The following is a 6,847-nucleotide window of genomic DNA, read 5'->3' on the forward strand; positions in this document are numbered from 1 at the left end:
ATTTCTTCTTTTTTTCCATTGCAGAGTTTGAAATGCATTTTAGACATCTCTAGAACCTTCAGCTCCCCAGACTCATGAATCACCTCTGCTCTGCAGTGACAGCAGAGCCCAGGCTGTGTTCTGCCATCACTGGGCATCTCCCTGGGAGAACATAATGCTGACCTCAGTGGCTGATGGAAATTCATGACTGAGGAAAGCACTAATCTGGCACATCACACAGGGTTATCACGAGAGCTCCTGTTTGGACCTCCTGTTTATGGCATATAGATGAAGGAAACAAGAATGAGTGTGCCAGAGTCTCTGAATGTACACTGGGAATTCAAACATGAGGAATATGATGAAGGAGCTGATAAAGGAATCATCTTTGGTTGACGTTCTAGTATCAGATCCAAGGGAGATCTACTGTGTATTTAGAAAAACTATGTTTAGTGATGTGAGGACAGTTTGGCTGCCCATGTACCTAAAGGCTTTCTGAGGCTGAGTCCATCCTACCTCTGTGAGCTACCTTGGGTTCGGTTCAGCTTGTCAGAAATCTTCAGGGAAATCTTACGGTCCACAAGTGCACAGAACAGCATTGTGTAGTGTGCACCAGTCAGGGAGATGGTGAGTGCAGGGGAAGCTGTTTGGCTATGATTGTGCCAGCTGGCTCTGTGACACTTATGTTGTATATTTCTACAAATACTACTTTATCTTCCGGGCAAGGATGAGGATAGGATAAACGTTTTGAACAGGAATCATCAATACAGAGAGCTTGCGTGGGTTGTTCCCTGCTGTGGGGTCAGCCATCTGCAAAGTATAGCATAAGAGTGAGGTTAATTCCAGCATTTCCTGACATCTGAGGGCTATCTTGGCGCCAGTAAAGTTGCACCACTGATGCCACACTACAAGCTCTATCATTCATGCCCTGGAGTAGATTTGCAGTCTTGTTTTCAGAAGCTTGCATTTCCTGCAGATATGTTCCTGTGCTTGTCTGAGTGGAGCAGGCTGTAACCCCCAGGCCTACAGCACATGCTGCAGCAAGAACCGCCAATAGCACTGCTTCTGCTGGGAGATGATCTGTGTTTTTCATGTCACTGTCTGATTGCTGTGTCCCCAGATACCACTGACAGAAAAAATGCCTGAAAGCCCAGGAGCATAGCTCACAGGCTCTTCCTCCTCTGCTACCAGAGAACAGTGCCCTTTCCTCGATCAGGCTGATGGAAAACATCACAGGATGCAGGTAAGCACACAGAAATGTGCTGGACGTGATGTGTTGATGAAGCCTGACCAACCTCTGCCATGCTGTGGTGGTCCTGTGAGGTGCTGATGGCCTGGCACCAAGCTGGGCCCTGGCTCTGCTGAGCAAAGGACCCATGGGGCAAAGGGGAGCGCGGAGCCAGGTCAGAAGTGGGGAAAGGGTGTGGGCACCGGCCTACTGCAAGCAGGGCTGGCGTCTCCACAGACAAAAGCATGAGACAGTGTGGTGAACTAAACCGAAACGATACAAACTGATGAGTTTAATAACAGGTTACCTAATCTTTGCTCTGAGTTGCACTTTATTTTTGTAGGTTTACTGTCACTGACCGAGAGCTATTCAGATGTGCTGGTAAATACAGCCTTGTTTTAACGTGGTGGATGCATTAATCTATTCACACTTATACGAGCACTGTATGTAGTAATGTGCATTAATTCCAATACCTAATTTACATTTTATTTTGTTAGGAAATAATGAAGTATTTTTTTACTCCTCATTTAGAAAATGGACTATTTAATTGATTGCAAAAACTTCATTTTTAAATGGTTTCTTGAACTCATAATACAATTTAAAATGAGGCAGATTCTTAAAAGCATGCTTGAATGAACTGCTCTGGCCCTTTAGGCAGACTGGCTTAGGGCAGAATAGCCTAAGCACACCAGCCCGGTGTGAGCAGGGGGCTGGGCAAGAGGGCTCCTGAGCTCCCTCCCCACCTGAATCTTTCTGTGGCAACTGAATAACATCATTCAGGCTTTCAGAACAAGGAAATCTCATGGTCTCACACTTTCTCTGAAAGCTCGTCATCGATGTGTAAAAACTAATTCCAGCCTTTTCTCCTCCCAGCCTTGTTTCCTGCTTTGAACAGGTTATCCCCTCAGTGGCAGTGACCCAATCCACTGAAATTAAATTGTGCAGAAACTAAATTGTGCAGAAAGCAAATCTGCAAAAATAGACTGAAGTGGACACTTCGAGAACATTTTTAAACCAGACTGTAGGAGCTTAGTGTTCATCACAGGTTCGCCTGTCCTTAAGACACAGGCAAAAATGTCTTTTTTAAACTTAACATTTATTTTTTTAATGCATTCAGAATAATAAACATAAATTAGCATATATTAATCAAGATGCTTGACTATTTTTATAAATGAAATGCATTTTATTTGATAAAAACATGTATACATCTCCTGATACTGCAACTACTAGGCAACAGAGTTGGAGGAACTTCCTTCAGTTGTATTTGGAAAGAAAGGCAGGACACTGTTTTCTGTCTTGGTCTTGTTACTCTTTAACTCTATTAATGCATCGCTCAAGAAAAGTTAAGCACTGCAGTCAGTTTGAAGGAGGATATCACCTCCCCATTGGAAATCCACCACGGGAGAGATAAGAAACTCAAATCACCCAACCAAAAGGAGTGTGTATGCTCACTGCTTATCCATGGACTTGGAAGTCAACCCTAGAGGTCCCTTCCAACCTGAAGCTCTGTCCTTCCTGTATATAGCAGGTCCACATGTAGCCATGGAGCCACTTGGAAAATTGTGGAGCTAACAGAGCCCTTTGATTTCTCAGCAGTGGAAGTGATCTGGGAGACTTTGGGCCTGAATTTGTGGAGAAAAAATCCATATAATCAACAGTGTTATTAACCTCAGAAATACAAGATCCAATTTCTGCTTGGGCATAAAAGTAAAACTCTTTGCACACATTTTACACCAGCAAGGCCTTTTGCAAGATCCTTAGCCAGAAATCTGAACTATCACTGACAAGACTAAGGTCAGCTCTTCCTAGTTCACACAGCAGGGAGAAAAGTACACCTGTGGCCATTTATACAGGACAACTGCTCAGAGACTGCTGAACCAACCAGGTATGCTTAGTGCAGGGTCCTGGTTCCAAGTTCACTTGGAAGTTTGTATTATCACCTTAGACAAGCCACCAACACACAGTTGGGACATGAGCAATGTGTCTTGCCCTGCTCCAGGAGAAACAAAACATCAGTGATCCCATTGCCACTTTGCAGGATGACTCACTGCAGCTGTGTTGCAGTGCTCAGTCACTTCAGCAGCCCGCATGCTTTTAGTGAAGCTTCACTGAAGTGAGAGCACAATGAGATACCCTTCATGTCCCCTTCTGAACTTGGAGAAAGCATCGCCCATTTCTCTGCAGATGCTGGAGGGGAGCAAACCCATTGTCATCTGCAACTACCACCTCCCGATATGGTGCATCTGTACATCTGCAATGAGAAACATCCTGGGAGAAGCTGATCTTATTTTCAGCCATTAGAAGCAAGCTATCTCTCAGGTAAATTTATTTTTCTTCTCTGCTGTTGGCTTGAGATCTTCTGACTGATTTGGTCAGCATTTGAATCAAGCCCTAAGCTCATCAGCAACGTCACCTTTTTCTTGGAACCATACAGCAGCCACTTCCTATCTAGCTTGCCCTGCTGCAGCACTGTGCTATCCACACACCTCACTTGCCTGAGGACTGGCACCAGCCCAGCTTTATAGGGGAAATGGAACCAGGTGACCTCCAGGAGTCCCTTCTAATCAGTGTTTCCAACTCTCAGATACATATATTTATACATAGTCATTTTCTCACAAGAATTCATCTCCAATAATTTCAGTGAACACCACCAAAGTCTGCACTCTGCTGCCTGGGAATGATGCCCACTGTTAAGAAAATTGCATAGTGAGAAGATAAACAGGTCGTTTGTGTGCATAGCCAATTTTTATTAGTAAACATGCTTACAGAAGTCGGCACAAGTCCTACCTCTTGTAGTGCTGCATGGCTCCAGCTACTGAATCTCAGATTTGACTTTAGCCATTAACTATGTCATTACCAATTGCTCCAAGAGGCAATTTCTCCAGCTCCATTTGAGAAGGTGGTTATGTTGTGCTGATTGCTATTGCAATGAATCTGTCAACCACCCAGCTCTACTTAAAGGAATTTGTGATGACTCTAACATAGTTTCTCCCCTTCTTAAGCATTATAATCAAACTTTTGGATGAAGTAGAATTTTTGGATACTTACCCAAGTGATTATTCCCACGACAGGTAACTATTAAAAATGACCTTTCAAAAAAGATCACATCACGTCATTTTCGACAGATTTTCTTTTTGCTATTTCTGGTCAAAACATTTTTATTGACCTGGAATTCTCCTTTGTTTTAAAGAGAAGCAGTTTGCTTATAAGTTTTGCCCCTGTTTCAAACCTAGGTTGGGAACAGTCAGCTGACTTGTAGCAGTCCTCTTGCCATCCCAGAAGTCCAGCACAGAGCTGCTGCTTTTCCAACATTTCAAACCTGTCAGATTTTGGAACCCAGGCACCTGGGGCAGCTTACACGGGGCTACAAATGCTATTTACTGAAGATTACCAATTCACATTGTTCTCCCCAATAGACGCCATTTAAAATCCTCCTTACTGTTTGCCTGGGAACTATATCATTCCAATATGACACCAGCACAAACTCATAATAAATATTTTCAGAACACTTCCACCTCCTCTCATTACAAACAATTCTGCTATCTGCAGTTGGTAATGGACATGTGCCATGTTCAATTACACCAGAAACAAAAGACATTCTAAAAAAAGCTGCTTGTGTTTCCAGCCCTGTCACTTGCAAGCTTTGTTTCCCATGGCTTCAATTTTGTACTCGGTCATTTCTAGCTTCTATTGATTCTATTATTTTCTCCCTTTTGGTGATTAAATTTTGCACAGTTACTGTGTTCATTCCTTCTCTTTCAATGCTAGTTTTTAACGTCCTTTCATCTGTCACTATAAGCCATTTAAAAATTTTTGGTTTTAATGCATATTTCTGTCGAAATTCCCACTTTAAATACCTCTCTAGTATACACTTCCAAGAGAGCTTCCAGGTCATCACAACCCAGAGGCCTATCTCACCAAAAGCTATTGCATCCTTTGTCATTCTTGCACTTGGCCCAGATGCACTTTTCAACTACAGATCATATCCTGCCTTTGCTCCGTTAGTTCAGCACTTATTTGGTCAGCGGACAGTGGAAGAGCCACTGATGCCATCTATCAGAACTTTGGTGAGGCCTTTGACACAGTCCCCCGTAACATCCTTCTCTTCAAATAGTAAAGTAATGGATTTGATGGATGGACTGTTCAATGGATGAGTAACTGGTTACGAGATCGTACCCAGTAGCAGTCAACAGCTTAATGTCCCCATGGAGATCAGTGACAAGCAGTACTCCTCAAGGGTCAGTACTAGGAGCAATGCTCTTTAACATCTTCACCACGGACACAGACAATGGGTTTGAGTGCACCCACTGCAAGTTTGTAGACAACACCAAATTGTATGGTACAGACAACACACCCAAAGGATAGGATGCCATTCACAGAGACCTAGACAGGCTCCAGAAGCGGGACCCAGGTGAATATCATGACATTCAATAAATCCAAGTGTGGGGTCTTGCACCTGGGTTGTGGCAACTCTTGCTATCAGTACAAGCTGGGGGATGTAAAGATGAAGCACAGCCATGTCAGAAAGAACTTGAGGGCACTGTCAGATGGCAGCTGGACACACGCCAACCATGTGCCCTCACAGTCCAGAAAATCAACTGTATCCTGGGCTGCATCAAAAGAAGTGTGGCCAGCAGGGCAAGGGAGGTGATCCTGCCCCTCTGCTCTGAGCTGGTGAGACCTCACCTGTAGTACTGTGTCCAGATGTGGACTCCTCAGTACAGGAGAGACGTGGACCTGGTGGAACACATCCAGAGGAGGGCCACAGAAGTGATCCAATGGATGGAACACCGCCCCTACAAGGACACACTGAGAGAGCTGGGGCTGTTCAGCCAGGAGAAGAGAAGGCTCCAGGGAAAACTGATAGCAGCCTTTCAATATTTGAAGAGAGACCATAAGAAGGAAGGGACAGGCTCTTTAGCAAGGTCTGCTGCGAGAAAACAAGAAGTGGTTTCAAACTAAAAGAGAGGAGATTGGAAATATGAAAAATTATGTACAGTAAGGGTAGTAATAATGCACTGGAACAAGTTGCCCAGACAAGTGTTGGAAGATCTGTACTTGGAGACATCCAAGGTCAGGCTGGATCAGGCTTTAAGCAACCTCATCTAGCTATAGATGTCGCTGTTAATTGCAGGAGAGTTGGACTAGATGACCTTTAATGGTTCCTTCCAACTCAAAAGATTCTGTTCCTAGGAACTGATTAAACTGATAAAGGCCATCTTCAGTAAGGAACATTTCCTCACCTGCCAACATTACAACACTACTTTATTAACAGTACCTGGAGTTTCTGGCAACAAAGTGGTCCAGGGTGAAGGTGACTCACTGGGGAACAAGTCAACTGAATATCTAAAAAACTTGTTCACATTCTTGGATGCAAAAGCTTTGCCCTGACAACTTATTTTCTTAGTGTTCTACCTGATAGCTATAGTGAGGGCTGGTCATCTATGTTCTTCCTCACTCATTTAAGAGAGGACTACTGATGAAAAAAAAATCCAACAAAAATGACAATAAGCATCTTTGTGAGGATATGACTAAAGAGGCAGATGTTTTCCAAAGACATTAGAAAGCTTAGAAATTCTTTCGCAAGTGTATTAGTTGTATTTTAAAGGATGACCTTGGCAGAATGTTCAGGATTATTACATG

The sequence above is a fragment of the Meleagris gallopavo genome, chromosome 1 (genome assembly GCF_905368555.1).
Source record: "Meleagris gallopavo chromosome 1, MGAL_WU_HG_1.1, whole genome shotgun sequence".
NCBI lineage: Eukaryota > Metazoa > Chordata > Aves > Galliformes > Phasianidae > Meleagris > Meleagris gallopavo.